Below are 20,541 nucleotides of genomic sequence, written 5' to 3' on the forward strand. Positions count from 1 at the left end.
TTCACGAGGTCTGCGTACCAGGACCGGCGAGGCCAGTCCGGTGCTACAAGAATCACCGTGCTGCGTTCCGAGTGTAACCTGCGAAGGAACCGGGACAGCAACTGAATCGGTGGAAACGCGTACATCAGCCTGTACTGATGCCACGGGGCCACTAACGCGTCCGACGCGTCTGCCCGAGGGTCGCGCGTCCTTGCCACGAACCTCTTCACCTTGTAGTTGAGGCGAGACGCGAACAGGTCCACATCTGGAAGACCCCACTTCGCGCACAACATCTGGAAGACAGCCGGATGGAGAGACCATTCCCCCTGATCCAGGGTCTGGCGACTCAGATAGTCCGCCTGCCAGTTCTCCACTCCCGGAATGTGAACCGCCGTTATTGCCGGGACATGAGTCTCGGCCCAAGACAGAATGTCGGCCACTTCTCGAGCCGCTCGGGCACTCCTGGTGCCCCCTTGGTGGTTGATGTAGGCCACCGCCGTGGCATTGTCCGTCTGCACCCGAACCGGGCAGCCCTGCAGCCGGTCCGTCCAGCGATGAAGACAGAGCCTTATCGCACGCAATTCCAGAATGTTGATCGGGAGGGAAGACTCCCCCTCCGACCAGGTCCCCTGGGCGGACAGAACGCCCAGAACACCACCCCAGCCCGACAGGCTGGCATCCGTGGTGATTATCGTCCACGAGATCGGACGAAACGACTTGCCCCCGGACACCAACGGGGACTGGAGCCACCACAGAAGGTTTTCCCTGGTGCGATGACTCAACGAGATCTGAAGATCCAGAGATTGAGGTAGCCCGTCCCACTTGGACAAGATCTCCGCCTGGAGACCCCGCGTGTGAAACTGCGCGAAAGGAATCGCCTCGAAAGCCGAGACCATCAATCCCAGACATCTCATACACGTCCGCAGAGACGAGTTCGGAACGTCCCTGAGGGACCTGACTTCCTCCTGAAGAGTCCTGAGTTTGTCTTCCGGTAGGAAGACCTTCGCCTGCACCGAGTCCAGTATCATTCCCAGATAGGGAAGACGAACCGACGGACTCAGTGTCGACTTTGGAACATTTATCGTCCAACCGAACTCCTGCAGAGTTTGCATCGTGACAGACAGGTCCTTCTCCAGACCCTGACTGGTCGCAGACCGAATCAGAATGTCGTCCAGATACCCCAGGACAGAAATGCCCTGGGCCCTCAATAATGCCAGAACCGGTGCAAGCACCTTGGTGAATACCCGCGGAGCCGAGGCGAGCCCAAAGGGCAACGCCACGAACTGGTAGTGATCCTCCGCAATGGCAAATCGAAGGTATCTCTGATGACCCTCGAATATGGGGATGTGAAGATACGCATCCTTCAAATCGATGGAGGCCATGAATTCCCCCGGAACCAGGGCAGCCACCACCGAGCGCAGGGATTCCATGCGGAACTTGCGAACCCGCACAGAGCGGTTCAGAGCTTTCAAGTCCAGAATCGGACGAACCTTGCCCCCCTTTCTGGGCACGGTGAACAGATTGGAATAAAACCCCCGAAATCTGTCCCGATGAGGCACCGGAACCACCACTCCCTGAGCCCTCAGGTCCCGCACCGCCAGGTGCAGATCCCGCAGGCGCTCTGGAGACAGTTGTAGATTTGAGGGAAAAAATCTGCTCTCTGGCCGAGAGAGAAACTCGATCTTGTAACCAGATCGAACGATTTCCAGAACCCATCTGTCCCGCACACGGGCCAACCAGGGCTGAAGAAAACCGAGCAAGCGTCCCCCCACCCCAAAACTGGGTGAGGGCGCCCCTTCAGGCCGAACTGTTATGGGCCGCAGGTCCGGATTGGCCGGACTTCTGTTTCCCAGACCAGGGTTTCTTCTGAGAGCCCTGGCCTTTGAACGGTTTGCCCTTGTAGTGCGGCCGAAAGGCACGAAAGGACCCCTGAGGGGGCCGAAAATTCGCATGCTTCTTCCCAGAAGCCCCCTTAGCCTTGGGGAAATGGGGCAAGAGAGTGCTCTTACCCCCGGTGATCCCCTTAATCAACACATCCAGGGACTCCCCAAAAAGGCGAGACCCATCATAAGGCAGATTGGCTAAGGTTTTACGTGAAGATTGGTCCACCGACCAACATTTCAACCAAACCAGGCGGCGAGACAACACCGCCACGCTGTGCACACGTGCAGCCAACGGAATCAGGTCCAGGTCCGCATCACACAGATACATGACACCCTGGTGGATCTGATCCACCATGTCCAGGGTCGCCGCCGAGGCCGAATCGGCCACTAGGACGCGCCTAAGCATCTGCGTCCAACTTGCGATCGCCTGGGCCGCCATGAGAGAAGCAAATAGAGCCTTAAGCATAGAACCCGTAATAGAATAAGTATGACGGGCAAGAGACTCCAGTCTCCTATCCGTGGCATCACGGAAAACAGGGGATCCCTCTGCAGGAATCGCAGTGGCTTTGTTCAAAACCGCAATTGCATGATCCACTGGTGGAGGCACACACCACCGTTCATCAGTGGCAGGGGAGAAAGGATAACGCAGCTTGAATTTACTTGGTACCGCAAAAGGTTTGCGCAGATCGCGCCATTGATCCTTTACAGCGCGCTGAAAATCAGCATTGCAGGGAAAAACCTGCGGCGTCCTGCGTTTTCTCTGCGTCCCATAAGCCGCCAAGGCAGCGGGGGGACACACTTCGTCCTGCAAACGTAGCGTCTGCTTAATGGAAGCAATCAACTCATCCATGATTGCAAGCTCTTCAGGCGAGCCAGGGGGAGAATTATCAACCCCCTCAACCTCAGCCTCTACCTCAGACCCCACTAGATCAAGAGAGGAGCGGGACCCCGATAGGGGGGTCCCTGCCAGAACAGCCCCATCACCTTCACCCTCAGAATCGGAGGACAGAGCAACTCTGGGCCGTTTAGTAGATTGAGCAGCCACCAGCATTTGCACCTGGGCAGCAAGGCCAGCCACAATAGTGGCTAAATCCCCCCCTGGGGGGGAAACAGCGGTCCCCTGGCTTTCCACCAATACTGTGGGAAACTTGCCCTCCTGAGAATCCATTGCCCCTGTACGCCAGACAACCAAGGGTTAACTGCCCCCTTTCAGCAAGCGCGGTAAGCGCAGCCCACCGCACACACTCAGGCACAATGAGACCCCCACAGGGAATATACAGACTGAATACAGGCAATGGACAACAGGAATAGAAGGATAAAACCTGAGGAGACCCCGCTGCTGCTGCTGCCTCGACCGGTGTTCCAGGAAAAAGGAAGTGATGCTGCCAGGGCGCTCTATGTAAGCCTATGGAGGCTACAAGAAAATGGCCGCCGTGCATGTAAACCATGCGGCCGGAGCGGGCGCCGGTAAAATGGCGTCGTTTGGCGCCGAAACCGCCGCTCCACAGTGCATAAAAACACACACAATTTCATCCCATTATATGGATACATGTTAGATCGCCGCAGCGATCGCTGTATATGCCCCAACATGCCATTAAAAACATGCCCCACAGCACACAGCTTCCCACACTGCCCAGCCTGACACACACAGTGTCATACAGCTCCCCCCCCCCTTGCAGCCCACAGCATGCAGCCGAGAGATAGGGAGACAAGCAGTGTGATTTAAAGGCAGGTTACACAGTCCCAGACTGAGACCCCCCCCAGACAGACAGGTCCCCACATAGACACACTTACCTCATATGGCGTGGGGAACCCGCACAGGCGAACAAGCCGCTGCACATGAGGCAGGGAGAGTCGCAATTCAAGACGCACACAATGGCGGTTAAGAAACCGCACAGCGTCCGGTGAGGTAGCCACCTCACCAAACATCCCTGCACCGAACAGGGATGGGTCGTTCACCGTGCCAGGAGCGTTACCTGGCTGAACGCTCGATGGCAGACTGGGAAGCCACTGACCCACGACCTGCGATCAGGGGGATCAGCCCGAGACCCAGTCCGCATGATCCTCTTCGTCCGAAGAACTAACTAATGCTGACAAAAACAACAGCTAAGTAAAGGTAGAGAAAAAAACTCAAATAAAATATTAAAAAGAAGAAAGAGTCTGGGACAAAAAGTCCCAGCACAGAGAGAGCCAGCCACTCCTGACAAGCTAGACATTAAAACTGAGATATGGTTGCAGGAAGTAGGAGGGTATTGACTGAGGGGACCACCCCTTGAGGGTGGGATATGTTAAAGCTTTATTGTTAACATATTCTGTTGCCTAGCTACTCCTTCGGAGCAAAGTCTAATACCCCATATGTGACGAATATGAAGAGGCGGCGACTGTCGGAGGACGTAAGAGAAATTGCTATTTTTGCAAAATTGACGCTCTTTTTTTGTTTATAGCGCATCTACCACCAAAAGAAAGCTCTGTTTGTGGGAAAAAAAGGATGTCAAATTAGTTTAGGTACAGCGTCGCACGACCGCGCAATTGTCCGTTAAAATCACGCAATGCCGAATCGCAAAATAGGCCCTGGTCAGGAAGGGGGTAAAATCTTCCGGGGCTTAAGTGGTTAATCAGGACACTGATTATCGGTGTAAATGTCCATTTTAGAGAAATTGGCTCTCTTCTCCTCATGCTGTCAGCATGGGGAAAGGAGTGCTGATAACTGGCTTCCATGATCAGCTGTGATTGGACACAGATAATAACATAGTAAAGAGCCGCTTAGTGGCTCTTTACCTCAATATGTGATCAGCAGTGTCCTCTGGACAATGCGATCACAGAGAACGCTCTGGAGCTGGCGCAATCATGACATACCGTCATATGATAGCGTCCCACAACTAGCCGGCCGCAAGGTATCGGTCATTTGGCTATAGCGTGGTCCACAAGTGGTTAAAAAGTGTGAGTGCAGGGATAAGAACCCCTGCCCGCTGTAGCAGGGGGTAGGGGATCGGGGGAGAGATGGCAGAAGCCGGAACAGGTTACATGTTCCACTTTATAATACAGGTGGAACATGTAACATGTTTCAAATGGTGAGCTTAGCCTTTACTCCTTTACATAAAGAATTGTGAATATTTACTTCAAAGCTAATTCCTGCTTACATATTTCATCTACATATGACTGGGTATTTAAAGTGAACAGGAATTTGCTTTTCACATGATTGGATAATCAGTGAATATTCCCACACTTTTTTGTGCTACGATTCCCAACTCTTTTAGAAAATCAGTCCAAAACATTTTTTTTTTGTCAAAGCCTAACTGAACAAGTTAAGTTAGAAGCTAGTTGGCTAATATACACAGCTGCTCCAGATTTTGCACTCTTGAGTTTTAGTAAAACAACCCCTGCATGTTTCTACAAATTCCTGCCATTTTTAACCACTTGCTGACCAGTCACGTTGACTGAACTGCGGCAAAGTGGTTTGTTCCCGTTCAGCGACGTACACCTACGTCGCTGGACTGCTCCCCTTGTGGGCGGCGCGCGCGGGGGCTTGCTCCTGCTGTTTTCAGTCACAGCGGGAGTCGGGCCAGGGGAGGATCGTCGGGGAATCGAGTCTGGAGATCCGCCCGCTTGCGTAATCAAAGCGGACGGATCTGCTAAGTGACAAACAGTGACAGATTAGCATAGCTGAATCTGCAATCTGTCTCTGTGTCACTCAGTCACCTCCCCCCACACACGTTAGTAAGCACCAGGCATACATTAACCCCTCCCTCTCCAATAAAATTAACCCCTTCCCTGCCAGAGTCATTTTTTCAGCATATGTATAGCACTGATTACTGTAGTAATGTCACTGGTACCCCCAAAAGTGTCAAAAATGTCAGTCAAGGGTCTGATCTGTCCGCCGCAATGTCGCAGTCCCGCAAAAAAAAAAATCACAGATCGCCGCCATTACTCGTTAAAAAAAATACACCAAAAATGACAGAAATCTTTCCCTTAGTTAGTAAACGCAATAACTTTTGCGCAAACCAATCAAAATACGCTTATTGTGATTTTTTTTTTTTATCAAACATAAGTAGCAGAAAACAAATTGGCCAAAAATTAAAAAAAAAAAATGATTTTTACATTTTTGGGGGGGGGGGGGGGATTTCATATAAAAAAATGTGAAAATATTGTTATTTTTTCAAAATTTACGCTTTTTTTTTGTTTATAGCGCAAAAATAAAAAATCGCACAGGTGATCAAATACCACCAAAAGAACGCTCTGTTTGTGAGAAAAAAAGGACGTAAATTTTGTTTGGGTACGGCGTCGCACAACCGCGCAATTGTCAGTTAAATTCGCAAAAAGTGGCCTGGACGTAAGACAGCAAAATCCTCCGGTGGTAAAGTGGTTAAAAAGATTTATTTCCACATATATCAGCAATAATCCTGGAACATCTACCCCCTCATATTTATAAAATATATATATGTATTTATATATATTTAAAATGTAATATAAATCAAATAAATATATATATTAATAATATAAAAATACTAAGCTTCAGATTCCTTTCACAGTATAGGCTGCAGGCATATTAGAGACACCAGAAACCTGCAGTATTATTGAGCCTCTTGGCAGGAGCATTTTTTGATATCTTAATTTCTGGCGCCATCTGCTGCATATGTCAAGAATTCGTTTTTGAATTCTTTACTCGCTTTCCAGCAAACATTTTTTTTTTTAAATCTGTAAACAAAAATATAACCTGGAAAATTGTATTAAAAAAAAAGAGATAGTGTAACTACAAATACTGTAGCTGCTGACTTTTAATACAAGAACGCTTTCCTGTCCAGGGATCCAGTGCCATCTGCACCCAAAGCAGTTTTTCACCAGGCTTTGGGTCCCCGATGCTGACATCTATGGTGTAGGTAGCCGGCTTTAACCCTTTAGGACCTGTACCGTGTCCCAGAAGGTTGCAGGCTAAGGGCGGGGGGGGGGAGATGTTGAACTTCCTGATGGATCACCTAGGAGATCTGAGGGGAGGTGCGTGTCAAAACCAGGGAGCCACTCCCCAACCCCACCCTCACCCCCAAAAAGAAAAGAAAAAAAAAAAAAAAGTGTCCAAAGATGGTATTAAGGAGGCGGAAAAGCAGAACTTACCCTTTTGGTTGAAGTTCTGCTTTAAGTACTTTTCATTGGAAAACAATGTATGAAATATATAACACTTTACCTAAACTTTGATGTACTCAAATTATCTGTTGCTTTGTTTTTGCCCCTTGCACTTTCTGGTTGTTGTTTCAAAATCAACTGGAGAGCATGATATGTCTGGGTAAAGAATGTACAGTCCTTAGGGGTGTGGAACCCATTGTGGGAGGAGCTAGTACACAATATTGTGGGTTTGATTTTAAGACAATTGAAGCATCTAAATGTTTTTCACTGAAGTCAAATCACTGAAACATGACTTCTGATTGGTTAAAAAGGCTTGCTGTACTTTGTTAGTAACCCTAATAAATAAGCTGGTGCTTTTATCTTATACATTCCTTTATGAGGAAAAAAACAGGCATTTGTATTGCAAGACTATCAAATGATCTGAATAATAAAATTATCTTGGATTACAGGAATAGAATTCACAGAGCAACAAAATTAGCAGTAGTTGCTCTGACCATTTAGCTCAATGTTATATTAAAGGGTAGATTAATTTTTTCATGAAGAATAAAAAAAGGTCAATAAATTCCAAATATCCTGACCACCCTTCTGCTGCGCACGGCCCTGCTTGCGATGAGACGCACATCTGGGGATCTTCTTTTGGCAAGATGTCCCAGAGATGATAGAAACGCTTCTTATTTGTCAACACAGACCAGTAAGACCGGGTTCACATGTGTGTGGCCACAGTTCCCAGCATGGGGTCCGATGCATTCCTGTTCACCGGTTCAGGTGCGAACCAGGTCCATATTTTTGCCTAAATTTGCACCTGAACCAGACCCAAACACACACACAGGACCCTTTTGGAACGCAGACTGCGGCCACCCCAGACCTGTGTGAACTGGTCATTGAGAGACGGTCAGACTCGCATATCATGCGAATTGGATGCAGGGAAGCCCGCATCCAATTTGCATATAATTTAACCTGGCCTAAGTGTCTGCCTTTGCAAGCATTATGATGGATATTCATTTCAGGGCTTTGTATTGTCAACTACAACGGTAACACAAGGCATCAAAGCCACTATGTGCAGACGAAGTCAGAGGAGTGGATATTTGAAGATATGTCACCCTTTCATTTTTTGTTAATAGATGCACTTACCCTTTAGGCCAGGGGTCTTTAAAATTATGGACCTCCAGTTGTTCAGGAACTACAATTCTCATCATGCCTAGTCATGTCTGTGAATGTCAGAGTTTTACAATGCCTTATGGGACGTGTAGCTTTGCAACAGCTGGAGGGCCGTAGTTTGGAGATCCCTCCTTCTGGAAGGATTCCCAAATCTAGGAAAAAATTGCCACCATTTTTTTTTTAGTACTTAACGAGTTTATACTGGTTAATGGCGGAAACTCAGCAGTCTGCGGTGTTGTCTGCAGGCTGGGCCCTCTCACTGATAGACAGAACGTTAGACTGCAATTTACTATATGTAACCTTTCATATGTTAGAAGTTTGCATGTGCATTTGTATTATTTCACTGGTATTATATAGAGACCTAAATTCCACCTATAATCCATTTCCTTGGAGCATTACTAATGAACAGAACCAAACACCGGCCACCGCCTTCCAGCTATGAGGCTAGTAAATTTGTCATCTTCTCCGGAGTGCCCTTTTTTTGGCCTCTTAATTGGACCGTGAGGTTTGTCATTCCCGCACATGCGTACAGAAGTCATTCATTCTGGCACAAAGTGTGACGCCAATACATGCTGAGCTGCGCATGTGCAGGTCAGTGTACATTCAGTAGAAAACTGCAGGCAGATAGGATTGTATTATTGAAGAACAGATATAGCATGTCTCTCTCTCTATGCAATAAACAGTGGCTTAGGTTTATTTCTGCTTTAAGATAAACAGTGCCAGATCTGGTCATTCAATTCTGGGAGCAAATGACATAACACTACAAAACTGTGGCTTAAAATGTTTGTGGGTGTAAAAAGTTAAATGCACAGGATTTTAGACTGATAAAAAAATAATAATAATAATTAAAAAAGACTAAGAAAGGCCTACTGAGATTTTCACCTCACTACTGGTAGAAGACTGATCTCTAGGTACTGGAGGTCCACGTCTGTTCCTATTATTGAAGACTGGACAGCTGAACTGAACCTCATTATTTAAATGGAAGAACTGGCAGCTAGACCAGTGTTGCCAGCTGTCAGTAGTTTTACAGGCAGCCCATAAAAACTGGGCACTTTTCTCCTGCAAGTAAATGCCCGTGACAGAAAAAGGTTGCCAGTTAAAAATATGGCCGTGACGCTCTGCCCGAGTGGGCTGAGGACATCCGAGTGCTTGGTACAGTGTGTACAGGTGGCACCGGCGGATTTGGTGGAAGCAGTGCCTGAACGTGTGGTGTGATGTCATGGTGCAAGGGAGCCGAGCAGAGCAGTCGGGGCCTCATGTGCGAGTCCATGGGATGGGAGCAAGGCAAGCCAAGAGCAGGACTATCAGTGCTATTTTGGACTGGAGTGGACTGAAGGGACCACCTAGCAGAGAAAATGTCAGTGTGACTCAGGAGGGGACGTGTTATGTTGGTGAGGTCTCATCATCAACTATGCTGCTGCACACAGCTGTCACTGTGAGGGTCATTTTCATGTGTGTGCCTGCCCATTCTAATTTATTGCTCTCCTGAGTCCTGTCCCTGACCTACTTACATACTATATTGAAAATAAAATAAGAAATAAGTTTTTTGCCTTAATATCTATCTTAAATCACATTGCAGATTGACTATTGTACTTGTTTGTAGCCTATGAGTAAATACTGAAAACTGTACTTAAAACTAATTTTGTAACTGTTAGTAAAACTTGGCTGTGTCAGTAAATTTCAATCAGGTAGGTTGGTAACACTGAGCAAGACTACTGTATATGACAAATTTACCAACTTTTCTAACACCTGGATTGCATTCTATACCTCCCATCCTCTCCTACCCAGGCCTCCCCGATTACTAAAAGTGACTGAATCAAGAAACCCCAGACCTTCCCTAATGGAGCCACTCCCCACTCCTCTTCTTCCTTTTTTTTTTTTTTTTTGCACATGTGGAAACATCAACTTGTAGAAAGTCTATATTCGGCAGTCTTGGCAGTTTCTGTACAGGTTCACTTTGAAGCCTCTAAGAATACAATCATGCCTAATTACCAAAGCAAGGGGCAATGCACAAAGAACGATAAGCCCATAGCAACTTCTAAATTCTAACTTCTAAACTAATCAGCTTAATTAATTTACTAAATTAAACGAATCTAACTTCTAAATTCTAATCAGTCTCTCAAAATGGGATTCCAATTGGCAGCACCATCTTAAATACAGTAAATCCCTACATTTGTGTCTTAGTAAATAGGTCTCTAGGTGTGTACAAATATAGCGATGTGAGGAAAGATTGCATTCAATATTTCATTGCTTGTTTTTGACACAAATGTGGACTTAAGTGAAGAATAGGAAATACATTATGCATGAGGCAATACCTTTCTCCTTTTTCTGAGAGGAGGATTCATCTCCTGTGAAAAAAAAAAAAAGAAGAAAAAAAAAAAAAAAAACCTACATTTTACTGTAACATATGCATCAAAAGAGAAAGCAAATATATGAGCTTAACAGACATCACACATTACTAACCTGCTTCTGTGGGAAAACAGACACGACGTGATTTTATGTTTTGCTAAATGACCTCCAAGCCAAGCTTAACTTACCCCTTATACAGTAAAAGAACAAAGTAAAGGAAATGTATTTTTACATAAACTTCCATACAGGATCGCTAAAGATAAAGAAACTCATTTATCTAGGTGGCCACTGCTACTTAAAATTGTAAATAATAGAAGGTAATCAACATTCCCATCCATCAGCAACACGCTCTACATCCAGGACCTAAGCAATAAATCCTGCTTCCATATTTTTGGTTTGAAACAAAATGAGATGTGACAACAAAAACAAATATTTTGCATGAATGGCCCTGAGGCCCCGTTCACACTGGGGCGACGCTACTTGCCGGGGCGACCTTATAGGTTGCGGCGCGCTGTTCGCACCGCGACCTCGGAGCGGCCGGCACGGACTTCATAACATTGAAGTCAATGCAGGTCGCTCTGGGTCGCCCCAAAGAAGCTCCGGACCCTTTTTCTAAGTCGGAGCGACTTGTGTCGCTCCTATTAGAACGGGTCCGCAGCTTCTCTATGGAAGCCTGACAGGTCGCCCCAGTGTGAACGGGGACTAAACCTGTTTAGTACCCTGTGGCTACCTGCATGCGTTTCACAAAGTGCCCAAGTAAGATCCAGTGCCCAAATCAACATTACAGGCTATCCCCAAGGTATTACTCTAGCTTGTACTAATCTGGATGCAATGCTTCTAATGGTATAGTAAAAGGCAGTGAGGATTTGAATAACCACTTCAATACCGGGCACTTCCTGCCCAGGGCAATTTCAGCTTTCCATGCTGTCACACTTTGAATGACAATTGTGTGGTTATGCAACGCTGTACCCACATGTCATTTTTACAATTTTTTCCACACAAATAGAGCTTTCTTTTGGTGGTATCAATTCACCACTGGGGTTTTTATCTTTTTGCTAAATAAACAAAAAAAGACCGACAAAAACTAAACAAAACACGTTTTACTTAGTTTGGGTTATAACAATTTGCAAATAAATAATCTTTCTTCATAAATTTAGGTCAAAATGTAAACTGCTACATTTCTTTGGTGAAAATAACCCAAGTTAGTGTATATTATTTAGTCTGTAGGAAAGTTATAAAGTTCACAACTATGGCATATATCTCAAAATTGATCATTCCTGATGTACTGATGGCCTCTCTCATTCCTTGAGAACATGCCAGGAAAGTACAAATACCCCCAAAATTACCCCTGTTTGGAAAGCAGACAGCCCAAGGTATTTAGTAAGAGGCATGGTTAGTTTTTTGAAGTTGTAATTTTTTTTCCAAATTTTTTGGGGAAATTATTGTTTTTTTTAACAATTTTTTTTAAATTTATTTTTACCTACTTGACCAGTGCAGTACAGCATCATCATATAACTGGTGCGGCAGTGATCAGGGACACTGACTGGTGAAAGTATGTAAAAAAATATAATATATATTTTTATCTTTATACAAATACACACACTTTTTTAAAAGTTCATAAAATATTTTTTAATACTTTTTTTATTTATTTTTTTAACATACTGTGACCAGAGCAATACAATGTTACTATAGTAACACTGCTACTCTGGGGAGGTGATCAATATTTTTTTTTCAGATTGTTTACAACAGTGATAATCACTGTTCTAAGCAACATTTTTTCAGAATAAAATCCATTCATTCAGCTGTGATTGGTCCTGTCTGTACCATGTGATCACTTTCATCAATGACCGAGGTCAACACAATAGTACACAATGGATGGCATGAATGGAAGGCATCCATTGTGTACAATTGTCATGTGAACCCTGTGTATGGTCACAGCGATTACATGGTACTGGCAGTAGCCCACGACACTGAACTGTTATCTGCTGGGTCTGGTGGACACAGCAGGTGACAGATTACACTGGAGCGTGGCCCAATCCTGGGAGGAGTTCATAGGACGTCTACCCAGGATGCGAGAGCTCCAAACCGGCCGTCATTTCCGGGGGGGAAGCAGTTAAAAAATTCAAAGAAAATAAGAAACTTCTCTACAAGAGAGAAAAGGTCCATCACTTTAGAACGCCACCAAAAAAACGAGGTATCAAACTGGGGTTACAGGAGAACACCTATGGAGCACATCTACAAGCTTTGAAAGTGTCCAATCATCTGAAGGTAGCAGCTTTTAACCCAGGGTCTAGGAATATCAAGTCTGTATCCTGTACTGTATGACTAAAACGCAATTTCTGAATAAAACATAATTTGCCCTACAATTGTCACATAACCTGAAAGCCTAAACCTATGTTAAGCAAACCTAAAAAACTTAAATTTATAAAAGTTTCCACCAAAACAATTTATTGTTCATTTAACAACCCCATAAACCCATGACTGCCTCTTCCATTGGACAGTTTGTATCCACTTGCCCTGAGTGCACCCAGGCAGTCTTTGACCTTAAAGGGCGGTACCCATCATCAGACTTTCCACATTTGAAAAAAATAAATAAAAAAAGGTAGTTATGAAGTCTGATGCTCTTCTATGTTTCATCAGTATGATTAGGGGAAGACTGGCCAATAGCAAGCAGTGGGTGGTGGAATGAATTTGGACATGATTACCATGTGTTGAATCGTGCATATTAGAGCGCTTTGACATTTCAGGGATCACAAAGCTCCCTTGTAGACTTACTACTTCATGTATGCGATCAGTTTACAAGTTGTTTTAAGTGCCAAAAAACATTTTTAGTGCCAGACTTATATACTGGTTACCATCAGAAGAGATATGCAAAGTCTCTTTTGCCCCCTCAAAAACTTTCCTCTGGCTGATAGCAGCTCTTTAGTTTCGATGTACACTGAGCAGCACATGTGCCATGTAGTTTTCAGTCCCTGTGACTGAGCGATGTCAGGTATGATGCAACTCCTGCACATACACCGGAGTTACAGCATGGGCAAGGTGAAAGCGACTTTATAGCTTACCATTTTACCACTTTCCGTCCAGCGTGTGTAAAATATAGATACAGTGGGAAAACATTTTTTTGACTCACCGTAAAATCCATTTCTCTGATGTTCATTGACAGACACAGCTCTCCTGATCTTCCTAACCATTGGGCTATACTGCCCCCTACAGGAGTAGGACACTACGCAGAAGAAGAGGGACAACCTTTGGGAAAAACGACGGACAGGGACAAAGAACCACCTTATCTCTGAACCACCAAGCAAGGTGTACGACAGGATAACGCTGTCAGTTCCAACACCCTGTGCGCAGAAGTGATAGCCACCAAGAAGGCTACCTTCTGGGACAGCGTAAGCAGGGGAATCTCCCGTAGATTCAAAAAAGGAGGCTCCTGAAGGACAGAGCACTAAAATAAGGTCCCAAGGCGGCAACGGAGACCTCACTGCCACTACCGCCAAGTGCCTAACACCCTGAAGAAAAGTACGCACCAGGGAGTATGTGGCCAAGGGCCGCTGAAAGAAGACCACTAAGGCCAACACCTGACCCTTGGTAGAACTCCAGGCCAGTTTCTGCTAAACCCCCTGTTGAAGGAAGGTCAAGATCCGAGACACCAAGAAAGAGTGAGGATGAAACACAAGAGACTCACACCATGCAATGAACAACTTCCACCTACAATGGTAGATCTTCCTAGAAGTAGATTTCCTGGCTTTTAACAGCGTTCGAATAACCGACGCAGGCAAACTTCTATTCATCAGCATCTGGCGTTCAACAGCTAAGTAGTCAAAGCCAGCGACTGTAAAGCAGGATGGAAGATTGGTCCTTGGGACAGCAGATCCTCCCTGAGTGGAAGCTTCCAAGGAACATCGGCGACCAGCTGCACTAGATCGGCGTACAAAGCTCAGCGAGGGCCAGTCCAGAGCCACTGAGATGACCGGAATCCCTTCTGTCTCGATCCTGCGTAGAAGTCTTGGCAGAAGCTTGAGAGTAGGGAAGGCATAAATGAAACAATACTGACGCCATCAGCGCATCTGTGGCATCCACTAGAGGATCCCGTGACCGAGCCACAAACCTCTGTAACTTTCAGTTAAGCCGAGACCCCAACGGATCCATTTCGAGGAAGCCCCACAGGAGACACAACTAATGAAACACCTCCAGATGAAGGGACCACTCCCCCTGGTCCAATGCCTGCTGACTAAGATAATCCGATATACAATTTTCACCCTGGGAATGTGTCTGGCAGAGAGGGCTGGAACAAACCAATCTGCCTACCTTAGAATGTCGGCTACCTCCAGAGCTGCCAGGACACTTCTTGTGCCCCCCCTGGTGATTGACATAAGCCACGACCGTGGCATTGTCTGATTGAATGTGCACTGGACATCCCTGAAGATGATCCGTCCAATGGTCCAGGCACAGTCTGATTGCTCGGAGTTCTAAGACACTGATCGGTAGTCTGGACACTTGCAGTGTCCAGACCCCTTGAGCAGAATTTTTTTCTAGGATGCCTCCCCAGCCGGACAGGCTGGCATCTGTGGTGACCACTGTCCAATACAAGGGGAGGAAGGATTTGCCCAGCCACCATATCAAGGACTACTTCGATCCCTGGCTCAGCCGGATCTGATTGCCAAGAGAGAGACTGTGGAGTCTCGTCCGATTTGGACAGAATCTCCCTTTGCAAGGACCTCGTATGGAACTGTGCAAACTGAACTGCCTTAAAGATAGACCCCATCAGGCCCAGCACCCGCATGTTAGTCCGGAGGGATGATCATCTGCTTGACAGCAAGAGACGAATTTCAGCCTACAATTTTTGGAGTTTGTCCAGAGGAAGGAGCACTCTGGCTAAGGCCGAGTCCAGAGTCAGACCCAGATAGTCCAGCTTTGTGGACGGAACCAGAGCGGACTTCTGAAAATTCAGAATCCAGCCAAACTCTCTCAGATTTCGTATAGCAATTACCAGAGCAGTAGGAGACTCCACTCGCAGAAGGAGGTCGTCCAAGTAGCCCAGTACCGCGATCCCCAGTTGGTGTAACAACGCTAGCACCGGGACTAATACTTTTGTGAAGACTCGAGGAGCAGAGGCGAGACCAAATGGTAATGCCACAAAACTGATACTGCTCCTCTCCCAAGGCAAAAGCAGAGGAAGCGCTGGTGACCGGCACATATTGGAATGTGAAGGTAAGCATCCTTGATGTCAACAGAGAAAGAATCCCCCTGATGCATGGAAGCCACTACCGTGCGCATGGACTCCATCCTGGACTTCCGCAACCGCACAAAGCAGTTAAGCGCCTTGAGGTTCAGGACTGGACACACCTTGCCTTCCTTCCAGGGAACTGTACACAGGTTTGAATAAAAACCCTGAAAATATTCCGAAGTAGGAACCGGGACAATCATGCCTTGAAGTAACAGGTCTTGTACCGTCCCATACAGACCCTGTAAGCATGTCAGGAACAGGCGCAAGTTGAAAGGAAAGAACCTTGTGAGGTACAAGGGTGAAACTCGATCTTGTAGCCGAACCGAATGACTTTGTGGACACATTTGTCTTGTACCAGGGAAGTCCACAGGTCCGGAAACTAGCGAAGACATCCCCCCACCCCCGATACGGGTGAGGGTGCACCATGTTCATGCTGAAGAAGCCTTGTCCACTGGACTGGAGAAGCCCGCTCTTGGCTTGTCAGACCAGGTTCATTTGGATCCTCCAGAGGAGGCCCTGAACGACTTTGAGCCCCTGTCATTCGACCCTGAAGGACGAAAAAATGTATGAGCCGAGGAGGGCCCACGTCAAGGATGAGGGTCTGTGCCCTTAGTAGCCTGCGGAAGAAAGGTACTCTTTTCCCCTGGGAGACCTTTAATTATGTCATCCAGGGTAGCTCCAAACAGGCAATCTCCTTGAAAGGGGAGATCATTCAAGGTCTTTTTCAAAGTCTGGTCCGCAGACCAGCATTAGAGCCAAAAGACACGCCAAAAGGACCACTGCCGAAACAGAGAGCTTTACTATTATACACGCGTGTTTGGTGTGTATTGAGGTAAGCGCCCACTACACACTATTTTATTTGGTGATAAAGAAGGACACTTTGTTTGAATATAGTTCAAGCATCAAGATTCACAGTTTATTTGAAGAATCATCACCTCATACACTTATGATTTTTCCATATACCACTTTGAATTATTTGGACTTTGTTTGAAATATTTTTGTTGCACGTCATTGAGCATTTATGTTGCACGAGATTTTATTTATCATTTTTTCAGATTTTTTTGAATACCACATTTGATTGTTTGCACAGAGCCTCTAGGGAAGCCGCATCGAAAGAGGCATCACAGATAAACTGCAGCCCCTGGACCAGCTGGTCCGCCAGCTCAGCCAAGGCAGGGGGGAAGCTGTTCTCCCTCCAGGTCACGGGATAAAAGCTTAGCCCACCCAATCAGAGCTTACGACACCAGGGCAATGGTGAATACCGGCTTCAGATCCAAACTAGCCAGAGTGTACATTGCGGGCCAGAGCCTCAGCCTTCCTGTCACCCGGATCCTTAAAGGCCGGGGACTCATCCACTGGAATCATGGTTGCCTTGTTCAATCTTAAACCCGGAGGGTCCACCACTGGTGGAACAGTCAACTTCTTAAAAAGGGACTCCTCGGAGGGGGTACTGTCTAGCAAATCGCTTAGGGAAACCAAGGAGACGCTTTGGTCGCCCCCACTCTTTAGTGACAATTCTGTCAAAATAGGAAATACCTTTGCCACTCTGGGTGGCTAGTGAGAGCCAAAAGGGAACCGGTGCCTCCCTCGCAGCTGCATTCCTCCATCTTTAAGGGCTCATGCACAGATACAATCAGTGCTTCCACCAGCGCCTTTTCGTGCACGGTTGCAGATGTGGAGGAATCATCCTCACTATCTGAGGATTCCAGACGCGTGGTCGCAGACCCAGAGGGGAGACCCACGTCCACAGCGTCTGAATCAGATTCAGGATCTGATGAGACAGATAGGGCAGGGGAAGGCGGGGGGGGGGGGGGTGCTTTTTGCTAGCCCGTTGCCCGAAAACCACCTCCATGCAGGACACAAAGTACTCCAGGACCGCCGTCAGTGCATCGATGGATATTTGGGACCCGGCAGCCCCGCAGCCTCAGAGAGGGGATCATGTGGGGAGATGTGCTCCAAAGACTCTATGAGTCACCAGAGGGACCCCACAAAAAGTGTAAAACACGGCAAAGGGACAACTCCCTTTGCAATGGCAGCACCACCCAGTCCCCAGGTACAATGCACCAAGCGATCACCAGCAGAGAGGGAGAGGACCCCACCAGAGACTCCCCCACCCAGCAGAAACAGGCACCTGCAGCCACCAGGACAATCTGCACTCCACTTGTGGGGATCAGGAAGTGAAAAGATCCAGGAGTCAGCACCAGGGGAAGAGGAGGGGTCCCCACCGCCAAAATCGCCGCCCACAGGGCTCCACAGTCATAGCCCCTGATATTTTCAATGGCAAACCACCGCAAAATGGCCACCGGACTACACAAACATGGCCGCCATGCATTGAGCACACGGCCAATAAAATGGTGCCCCCCCCCCGCGGCACAAGGTGGGATCCCTAGGCCTCAAACACAGGCCCAGGCAGGACGGGGGGCCCTGACAGGAGCCCCCACCAGGTACAACCCCCCCCCTGACCAGCCAATAGTCCGGTCGCCGGAGGCGCACCCCCCCTGCCCCATCGCAAGCATAGGGCCCTGCCCCCACCCCAGGAGGTTTACTAGACCACCCACACAGCCCCAGCATAAGAGGGGGGGTAGGATGGGGGACAGATGAAGGGGGTGCCTGACAGAAGGGGCGGGGAACCCGGGGGTCCGACCGTCCCAAGGAGAGGCCCATGTCCACCCCAAAACCCTCCAAGGGAGAGGGGGACAGCTACTCACCATACCAGGAACCAGGCAGGCACCACTCCAGACAGAACGGCTCGTCATCGAAATGGGGGCTGTTGGCCAGGAGGAGAGCTGCGACTCGGGCAAAGACCTGGTCGTATGCAACCTCGCGAGGCGTTTAACTCGCAGGCTAGCCCGTCCAGTGGGGCTATGTCGCGGCCAACCTAGCACTCGCTGAGGTCTGCGCGCGCTCACTGGCCAGACTGGGGTGACCACTGGATCTAGATTATCCAGCCCGTCGCCCAGTCCGGGAGTTGATTGTAGATCTCACAGGAAAAACCCAGGAGAAAAATTTCAATCTAAAAATAAAAATTTGCCAGGACAAGAGATCCCAGCAAAGAAATAGGTCTTTACTCCTGACTAGGCAGAATAAAACTGAGTACCTATAGCAGAGAGAGGGAATATATCCCCTGGGACTGTCCATAGGCGTAGCCAGACTTTTTCTGCCTAGTGTCCTACTCCTGTAGGGGGCAGTATAATTCAATGTTAAGAACATCAGGAGCTGTGTCTGTCAATGAACGAAAAATAAATATTATTTTGATCCCTTGCAGATTTTGTAAGTTTTTTGCTACTTACAAAGAAATGAAGGGTCTATACATTATCATAGGTGTATTAAATGATAAAGACAGAATATCAACCAAAAAAAAAAAAAAACACATAAAACAAATGCTATAAATTAAGTTGCAGTTCAGTGAATAACAAAAGGTATTTGATCCCCAAGCAAACCATTACTTAGTATTTGGTGGAGAAACCATTGTTGGCAAGCACAGAGGTAAAAAACATTTCTTGTAGTTAGTGAATAGGTTTGCACACATCCCAGGAAGGATTTTGGTCCACTCTTCTTTACAGATCTTCTCGAAATCCCTAAAGTTTCTTGGCTGTTTCTTCGCAACTCAAAGTTTTAGCTCCCTCCATCTTTTATAGTATTAAGGTCTGGAGACTGGCTACTCCATGAACCTAATGTACTTCTTCTTGAACCATTGCTTTGTTGCCTTGACGGTATGTTTTGGGTCAGAAAGACCCATCTTCAGTGTTCTGGCTGAGGGAAGAAGGTTCTCATCCAAGATTTTACAATACATGGCCTGTCCATTGATCCCCAAATGTGGCAAAGTCGGCCAGTACCTCTAGCAGAGAAACAGCCCTAAAGCATAATGTTTCCACCTCTGTGCTCGACTGTAGGGATGGTGTTCTTAGGGTCATAGTCCGCTTTTTTCTTCCTCCAAATACTGTGCAAGTTCTCAAATTTTGGTCTCATCTGACCAGACCACTCCCATTCCTTCTCTGAATCATTTATATGTTCATTGACATGACTATACATACATGTGCCTGCTTGAGGAGAGTGACTCGCCAAGTCAGGTTTTGCTTGGTGATCATATACCTTTTTTACTCACTGAACAGCAACTCAATTTATATGTGTACCATGTGTTTTTTCTGGGTTTTTGGTTGATATCCGGTCTCTAGGATTTAAAATACAGCTATGATAAAAATAATAGACCCTTCATTTATTTGTAAGTGGGCAAACTTACAAAATCTGCAGGGGATCAAATAATAATTTTCCCCAGTGTGTGTGTGTGTATATATATATGTGTATACAGTGGGAACGGAAAGTATTCAGACCCCCTTAAATTTTTCACTCTTTGTTATATTGCAGCCATTTGCTAAAATCATTTAAGTTCATTCTTCTTCCTCATGAATGTACACATAGCACCCCATACTGACAGAAAAACACAGAATTGTTGACATTGTTGCAGATTTATTAAAAAAGAAAAACTGAAATATCACATGGTCCTAAGTATTCAGACCCTTTGCTCAGTATTTAGTAGAAGCCCCTTTTGATCTAATACAGCCAGGAGTCTTTTTGGGAAAGATGCAACAAGTCTTTCACACCTGGATTTGGGGATCCTCTGCCGTTCCTCCTTGCAGATCCTCTCCAGTTCTGTCAGGTTGGATGGTAAACGTTGGTGGACAGCCATTTTTAGGTCTCTCCAGAGATGCTCAATTGGGTTTAAGTCAGGGCTCTGGCTGGGCCATTCAAGAACAGTCACGGAGTTGTTGTGAAGCCACTCCTTCGTTATTTTAGCTGTGTGCTTAGGGTCATTGTCTTGTTGGAAGG

General features: G+C 46.7%; 1 protein-coding gene across 1 annotated transcript in view; it reads right to left on the reverse strand.

Annotated features, from left to right (window-relative positions):
• ASPH (aspartate beta-hydroxylase) overlaps positions 1-20,541 on the reverse strand; it is a 396,229-nt gene that overhangs the window by 149,639 nt on the left and 226,049 nt on the right. The window lies entirely within an intron of this gene.

The sequence above is a fragment of the Pelophylax lessonae genome (genome assembly GCF_965119305.1).
Source record: "Pelophylax lessonae genome assembly, chromosome: 5".
NCBI classification, from domain to species: Eukaryota; Metazoa; Chordata; class Amphibia; order Anura; family Ranidae; genus Pelophylax; species Pelophylax lessonae.